Here is an 8,770-nt window from a genome sequence, read left to right on the forward strand (position 1 = left end):
TCCTTCTATGATGTCACAGAACCGCTCTGGGATGTCACAATGTCCCTTCTATGAGGCCGTGGCTGCTGAGTGTCCTCACACAAGCCACTCTGAGAGCCGTCACACAGCCCCTTTCTGACATCACCTCTTCTCTGGGGCTCCATGACACAGCCACAGAGGTGCCACTGGGACACAAGCGCCTCTGGAACATCGATGGCACAGCCCCTGCCAGTGCTGAGCCCCTGGGAGCTCTGTCTGGGCCTGCTCGTGTCCCTGAGATGCCCTGCCGGGCTGTGCTCAGGAGCTGCTCCTGGCCAGAGCTGCCGCTCTGCAGCGCTGCCCTTGCCAGGAGCTGCCTCTGGGCCAGGAGCCTGGCCCAGCTCAGCAGCACAGGCACAGCACCAGGACTTTCATGAGCCTCTCACAGCTTTGGGGCTCTTTGCATCAGACTCAGTCCACCGGCGTGTGCTCAAAAAACACATCTTGCTGGAGCTCAGCCCTGCAACTTGCGAAAACATGGATTTGCAGTGAGCCTCTTGCGGTTACTTTCTCTGAGCTGCACAGTCCCAGCTTCTGCCTTTCTTGGTCTTCATGCAAGGGGAAAGATTTTCCACTGTGTCTGCTGAGGAGGACGCGTGCCAGGACAACACAGATTTGTGCAGCTTACCCTTGCAACTTGCGCAAAGACGCATTTGCAGCACTCTCTTCCACACTTCCTGTGCCTGCCATCTGCACTCCACAGGCCGTTTCTCCACCCTCGGAGCCTAAGGGAAAGCACAAGAGTTCCCGCAGACAGCAGCAACAGCAACAGGTAGTAGCACAAGGAAGCTGCGGCTGAACTCCTTCCAGACGACAGCTAACGTCAATCGGGCATGTGGGCGACCGGCAGCTCCGTTCCTCTCGCACTCCGAAAGCTTGGCGCACAAGCCGGCTGCTAAGTGCCTTGCTTCACCTTTTGGCAGCTCTGGCGCTTACGAGCTCTCAGGCGCAAATCAGCCTCCTCTGGCACGCATCGTTTGTGGTGCCGGCTGCCAAGCGCTCCGGACCGCTGCTTCTGGCATGTCACAGTCCCTCTCACACGTCACACAGCCACCTTGTGATGTCACAAAGCCTCCTGTCGTGTCACATAGCCACCCTGGATGTCCCAGCTGACTCTATGATGTCACAGTTGGCACTGTGATGTCATACAACCTGTCCTGAGATGTCACCTGGTTATTCTCTGATGTCTCTGCCCGCTCAAGGATTTCATATCATCACCATGAGGCTTCACAGCCTGCTCTATGACGTCACACAATCAACCAGTGATGACACAGCCTGCTCTGGGATGTCCCAACCCTCTCGGTGATGTCATCTAGCTAAGGGATGATGTCATTGTCCCTTCTGTAATGGCACAGCCTGCTCTGTGATGCCACACAGCTCTCATTGGGACGTCATACAGCTCATTTGGTGGCGGCACATAGTACCCTGGCATATCGCAACTCCTTCTATGATGTCACAGAACCGCTCTGGGATGTCACAATGTCCCTTCTATGAGGCCGTGGCTGCTGAGTGTCCTCACACAAGCCACTCTGAGAGCCGTCACACAGCCCCTTTCTGACATCACCTCTTCTCTGGGGCTCCATGACACAGCCACAGAGGTGCCACTGGGACACAAGCGCCTCTGGAACATCGATGGCACAGCCCCTGCCAGTGCTGAGCCCCTGGGAGCTCTGTCTGGGCCTGCTCGTGTCCCTGAGATGCCCTGCCGGGCTGTGCTCAGGAGCTGCTCCTGGCCAGAGCTGCCGCTCTGCAGCGCTGCCCTTGGCAGGAGCTGCCTCTGGGCCAGGAGCCTGGCCCAGCTCAGCAGCACAGGCACAGCACCAGGACTTTCATGAGCCTCTCACAGCTTTGGGGCTCTTTGCATCAGACTCAGTCCACCGGCGTGTGCTCAAAAAACACATCTTGCTGGAGCTCAGCCCTGCAACTTGCGAAAACATGGATTTGCAGTGAGCCTCTTGCGGTTACTTTCTCTGAGCTGCACAGTCCCAGCTTCTGCCTTTCTTGGTCTTCATGCAAGGGGAAAGATTTTCCACTGTGTCTGCTGAGGAGGACGCGTGCCAGGACAACACGGATTTGTGCAGCTTACCCCTGCAACTTGCGCAAAGACGCATTTGCAGCACTCTCTTCCACACTTCCTGTGCCTGCCATCTGCACTCCACAGGCCGTTTCTCCACCCTCGGAGCCTAAGGGAAAGCACAAGAGTTCCCGCAGACAGCAGCAACAGCAACAGGTAGTAGCACAAGGAAGCTGCGGCTGAACTCCTTCCAGACGACAGCTAACGTCAATCGGGCATGTGGGCGACCGGCAGCTCCGTTCCTCTCGCACTCCGAAAGCTTGGCGCACAAGCCGGCTGCTAAGTGCCTTGCTTCACCTTTTGGCAGCTCTGGCGCTTACGAGCTCTCAGGCGCAAATCAGCCTCCTCTGGCACGCATCGTTTGTGGTGCCGGCTGCCAAGCGCTCCGGACCGCTGCTTCTGGCATGTCACAGTCCCTCTCACACGTCACACAGCCACCTTGTGATGTCACAAAGCCTCCTGTCGTGTCACATAGCCACCCTGGATGTCCCAGCTGACTCTATGATGTCACAGTTGGCACTGTGATGTCATACAACCTGTCCTGAGATGTCACCTGGTTATTCTCTGATGTCTCTGCCCGCTCAAGGATTTCATATCATCACCATGAGGCTTCACAGCCTGCTCTATGACGTCACACAATCAACCAGTGATGACACAGCCTGCTCTGGGATGTCCCAACCCTCTCGGTGATGTCATCTAGCTAAGGGATGATGTCATTGTCCCTTCTGTAATGGCACAGCCTGCTCTGTGATGCCACACAGCTCTCATTGGGACGTCATACAGCTCATTTGGTGGCGGCACATAGTACCCTGGCATATCGCAACTCCTTCTATGATGTCACAGAACCGCTCTGGGATGTCACAATGTCCCGTCTATGAGGCCGTGGCTGCTGAGTGTCCTCACACAAGCCACTCTGAGAGCCGTCACACAGCCCCTTTCTGACATCACCTCTTCTCTGGGGCTCCATGACACAGCCACAGAGGTGCCACTGGGACACAAGCGCCTCTGGGACATCGATGGCACAGCCCCTGCCAGTGCTGAGCCCCTGGGAGCTCTGTCTGGGCCTGCTCGTGTCCCTGAGATGCCCTGCCGGGCTGTGCTCAGGAGCTGCTCCTGGCCAGAGCTGCCGCTCTGCAGCGCTGCCCTTGCCAGGAGCTGCCTCTGGGCCAGGAGCCTGGCCCAGCTCAGCAGCACAGGCACAGCACCAGGACTTTCATGAGCCTCTCACAGCTTTGGGGCTCTTTGCATCAGACTCAGTCCACCGGCGTGTGCTCAAAAAACACATCTTGCTGGAGCTCAGCCCTGCAACTTGCGAAAACATGGATTTGCAGTGAGCCTCTTGCGGTTACTTTCTCTGAGCTGCACAGTCCCAGCTTCTGCCTTTCTTGGTCTTCATGCAAGGGGAAAGATTTTCCACTGTGTCTGCTGAGGAGGACGCGTGCCAGGACAACACAGATTTGTGCAGCTTACCCCTGCAACTTGCGCAAAGACGCATTTGCAGCACTCTCTTCCACACTTCCTGTGCCTGCCATCTGCACTCCACAGGCCGTTTCTCCACCCTCGGAGCCTAAGGGAAAGCACAAGAGTTCCCGCAGACAGCAGCAACAGCAACAGGTAGTAGCACAAGGAAGCTGCGGCTGAACTCCTTCCAGACGACAGCTAACGTCAATCGGGCATGTGGGCGTCCGGCAGCTACGTTCCTCTCGCACTCCGAAAGCTTGGCGCACAAGCCGGCTGCTAAGTGCCTTGCTTCACCTTTTGGCAGCTCTGGCGCTTACGAGCTCTCAGGCGCAAATCAGCCTCCTCTGGCACGCATCGTTTGTGGTGCCGGCTGCCAAGCGCTCCGAACCGCTGCTTCTGGCATGTCACAGTCCCTCTCACACGTCACACAGCCACCTTGTGATGTCACAAAGCCTCCTGTCGTGTCACATAGCCACCCTGGATGTCCCAGCTGACTCTATGATGTCACAGTTGGCACTGTGATGTCATACAACCTGTCCTGAGATGTCACCTGGTTATTCTCTGATGTCTCTGCCCGCTCAAGGATTTCATATCATCACCATGAGGCTTCACAGCCTGCTCTATGACGTCACACAATCAACCAGTGATGACACAGCCTGCTCTGGGATGTCCCAACCCTCTCGGTGATGTCATCTAGCTAAGGGATGATGTCATTGTCCCTTCTGTAATGGCACAGCCTGCTCTGTGATGCCACACAGCTCTCATTGGGACGTCATACAGCTCATTTGGTGGCGGCACATAGTACCCTGGCATATCGCAACTCCTTCTATGATGTCACAGAACCGCTCTGGGATGTCACAATGTCCCGTCTATGAGGCCGTGGCTGCTGAGTGTCCTCACACAAGCCACTCTGAGAGCCGTCACACAGCCCCTTTCTGACATCACCTCTTCTCTGGGGCTCCATGACACAGCCACAGAGGTGCCACTGGGACACAAGCGCCTCTGGAACATCGATGGCACAGCCCCTGCCAGTGCTGAGCCCCTGGGAGCTCTGTCTGGGCCTGCTCGTGTCCCTGAGATGCCCTGCCGGGCTGTGCTCAGGAGCTGCTCCTGGCCAGAGCTGCCGCTCTGCAGCGCTGCCCTTGCCAGGAGCTGCCTCTGGGCCAGGAGCCTGGCCCAGCTCAGCAGCACAGGCACAGCACCAGGACTTTCATGAGCCTCTCACAGCTTTGGGGCTCTTTGCATCAGACTCAGTCCACCGGCGTGTGCTCAAAAAACACATCTTGCTGGAGCTCAGCCCTGCAACTTGCGAAAACATGGATTTGCAGTGAGCCTCTTGCGGTTACTTTCTCTGAGCTGCACAGTCCCAGCTTCTGCCTTTCTTGGTCTTCATGCAAGGGGAAAGATTTTCCACTGTGTCTGCTGAGGAGGACGCGTGCCAGGACAACACAGATTTGTGCAGCTTACCCTTGCAACTTGCGCAAAGACGCATTTGCAGCACTCTCTTCCACACTTCCTGTGCCTGCCATCTGCACTCCACAGGCCGTTTCTCCACCCTCGGAGCCTAAGGGAAAGCACAAGAGTTCCCGCAGACAGCAGCAACAGCAACAGGTAGTAGCACAAGGAAGCTGTGGCTGAACTCCTTCCAGACGACAGCTAACGTCAATCGGGCATGTGGGCGTCCGGCAGCTACGTTCCTCTCGCTCTCCGAAAGCTTGGCGCACAAGCCGGCTGCTAAGTGCCTTGCTTCACCTTTTGGCAGCTCTGGCGCTTACGAGCTCTCAGGCGCAAATCAGCCTCCTCTGGCACGCATCGTTTGTGGTGCCGGCTGCCAAGCGCTCCGGACCGCTGCTTCTGGCATGTCACAGTCCCTCTCACACGTCACACAGCCACCTTGTGATGTCACAAAGCCTCCTGTCGTGTCACATAGCCACCCTGGATGTCCCAGCTGACTCTATGATGTCACAGTTGGCACTGTGATGTCATACAACCTGTCCTGAGATGTCACCTGGTTATTCTCTGATGTCTCTGCCCGCTCAAGGATTTCATATCATCACCATGAGGCTTCACAGCCTGCTCTATGACGTCACACAATCAACCAGTGACGACACAGCCTGCTCTGGGATGTCCCAACCCTCTCGGTGATGTCATCTAGCTAAGGGATGATGTCATTGTCCCTTCTGTAATGGCACAGCCTGCTCTGTGATGCCACACAGCTCTCATTGGGACGTCATACAGCTCATTTGGTGGCGGCACATAGTACCCTGGCATATCGCAACTCCTTCTATGATGTCACAGAACCGCTCTGGGATGTCACAATGTCCCTTCTATGAGGCCGTGGCTGCTGAGTGTCCTCACACAAGCCACTCTGAGAGCCGTCACACAGCCCCTTTCTGACATCACCTCTTCTCTGGGGCTCCATGACACAGCCACAGAGGTGCCACTGGGACACAAGCGCCTCTGGAACATCGATGGCACAGCCCCTGCCAGTGCTGAGCCCCTGGGAGCTCTGTCTGGGCCTGCTCGTGTCCCTGAGATGCCCTGCCGGGCTGTGCTCAGGAGCTGCTCCTGGCCAGAGCTGCCGCTCTGCAGCGCTGCCCTTGCCAGGAGCTGCCTCTGGGCCAGGAGCCTGGCCCAGCTCAGCAGCACAGGCACAGCACCAGGACTTTCATGAGCCTCTCACAGCTTTGGGGCTCTTTGCATCAGACTCAGTCCACCGGCGTGTGCTCAAAAAACACATCTTGCTGGAGCTCAGCCCTGCAACTTGCGAAAACATGGATTTGCAGTGAGCCTCTTGCGGTTACTTTCTCTGAGCTGCACAGTCCCAGCTTCTGCCTTTCTTGGTCTTCATGCAAGGGGAAAGATTTTCCACTGTGTCTGCTGAGGAGGACGCGTGCCAGGACAACACGGATTTGTGCAGCTTACCCCTGCAACTTGCGCAAAGACGCATTTGCAGCACTCTCTTCCACACTTCCTGTGCCTGCCATCTGCACTCCACAGGCCGTTTCTCCACCCTCGGAGCCTAAGGGAAAGCACAAGAGTTCCCGCAGACAGCAGCAACAGCAACAGGTAGTAGCACAAGGAAGCTGCGGCTGAACTCCTTCCAGACGACAGCTAACGTCAATCGGGCATGTGGGCGTCCGGCAGCTACGTTCCTCTCGCTCTCCGAAAGCTTGGCGCACAAGCCGGCTGCTAAGTGCCTTGCTTCACCTTTTGGCAGCTCTGGCGCTTACGAGCTCTCAGGCGCAAATCAGCCTCCTCTGGCACGCATCGTTTGTGGTGCCGGCTGCCAAGCGCTCCGGACCGCTGCTTCTGGCATGTCACAGTCCCTCTCACACGTCACACAGCCACCTTGTGATGTCACAAAGCCTCCTGTCGTGTCACATAGCCACCCTGGATGTCCCAGCTGACTCTATGATGTCACAGTTGGCACTGTGATGTCATACAACCTGTCCTGAGATGTCACCTGGTTATTCTCTGATGTCTCTGCCCGCTCAAGGATTTCATATCATCACCATGAGGCTTCACAGCCTGCTCTATGACGTCACACAATCAACCAGTGATGACACAGCCTGCTCTGGGATGTCCCAACCCTCTCGGTGATGTCATCTAGCTAAGGGATGATGTCATTGTCCCTTCTGTAATGGCACAGCCTGCTCTGTGATGCCACACAGCTCTCATTGGGACGTCATACAGCTCATTTGGTGGCGGCACATAGTACCCTGGCATATCGCAACTCCTTCTATGATGTCACAGAACCGCTCTGGGATGTCACAATGTCCCGTCTATGAGGCCGTGGCTGCTGAGTGTCCTCACACAAGCCACTCTGAGAGCCGTCACACAGCCCCTTTCTGACATCACCTCTTCTCTGGGGCTCCATGACACAGCCACAGAGGTGCCACTGGGACACAAGCGCCTCTGGAACATCGATGGCACAGCCCCTGCCAGTGCTGAGCCCCTGGGAGCTCTGTCTGGGCCTGCTCGTGTCCCTGAGATGCCCTGCCGGGCTGTGCTCAGGAGCTGCTCCTGGCCAGAGCTGCCGCTCTGCAGCGCTGCCCTTGGCAGGAGCTGCCTCTGGGCCAGGAGCCTGGCCCAGCTCAGCAGCACAGGCACAGCACCAGGACTTTCATGAGCCTCTCACAGCTTTGGGGCTCTTTGCATCAGACTCAGTCCACCGGCGTGTGCTCAAAAAACACATCTTGCTGGAGCTCAGCCCTGCAACTTGCGAAAACATGGATTTGCAGTGAGCCTCTTGCGGTTACTTTCTCTGAGCTGCACAGTCCCAGCTTCTGCCTTTCTTGGTCTTCATGCAAGGGGAAAGATTTTCCACTGTGTCTGCTGAGGAGGACGCGTGCCAGGACAACACAGATTTGTGCAGCTTACCCTTGCAACTTGCGCAAAGACGCATTTGCAGCACTCTCTTCCACACTTCCTGTGCCTGCCATCTGCACTCCACAGGCCGTTTCTCCACCCTCGGAGCCTAAGGGAAAGCACAAGAGTTCCCGCAGACAGCAGCAACAGCAACAGGTAGTAGCACAAGGAAGCTGCGGCTGAACTCCTTCCAGACGACAGCTAACGTCAATCGGGCATGTGGGCGTCCGGCAGCTACGTTCCTCTCGCACTCCGAAAGCTTGGCGCACAAGCCGGCTGCTAAGTGCCTTGCTTCACCTTTTGGCAGCTCTGGCGCTTACGAGCTCTCAGGCGCAAATCAGCCTCCTCTGGCACGCATCGTTTGTGGTGCCGGCTGCCAAGCGCTCCGGACCGCTGCTTCTGGCATGTCACAGTCCCTCTCACACGTCACACAGCCACCTTGTGATGTCACACAGCCTTCTGTCGTGTCACATAGCCACCCTGGATGTCCCAGCTGACTCTATGATGTCACAGTTGGCACTGTGATGTCATACAACCTGTCCTGAGATGTCACCTGGTTATTCTCTGATGTCTCTGCCCGCTCAAGGATTTCATATCATCACCATGAGGCTTCACAGCCTGCTCTATGACGTCACACAATCAACCAGTGATGACACAGCCTGCTCTGGGATGTCCCAACCCTCTCGGTGATGTCATCTAGCTAAGGGATGATGTCATTGTCCCTTCTGTAATGGCACAGCCTGCTCTGTGATGCCACACAGCTCTCATTGGGACGTCATACAGCTCATTTGGTGGCGGCACATAGTACCCTGGCATATCGCAACTCCTTCTATGATGTCACAGAAC

The sequence above is a fragment of the Poecile atricapillus genome, chromosome 23, assembly GCF_030490865.1.
Source record: "Poecile atricapillus isolate bPoeAtr1 chromosome 23, bPoeAtr1.hap1, whole genome shotgun sequence".
NCBI lineage: Eukaryota > Metazoa > Chordata > Aves > Passeriformes > Paridae > Poecile > Poecile atricapillus.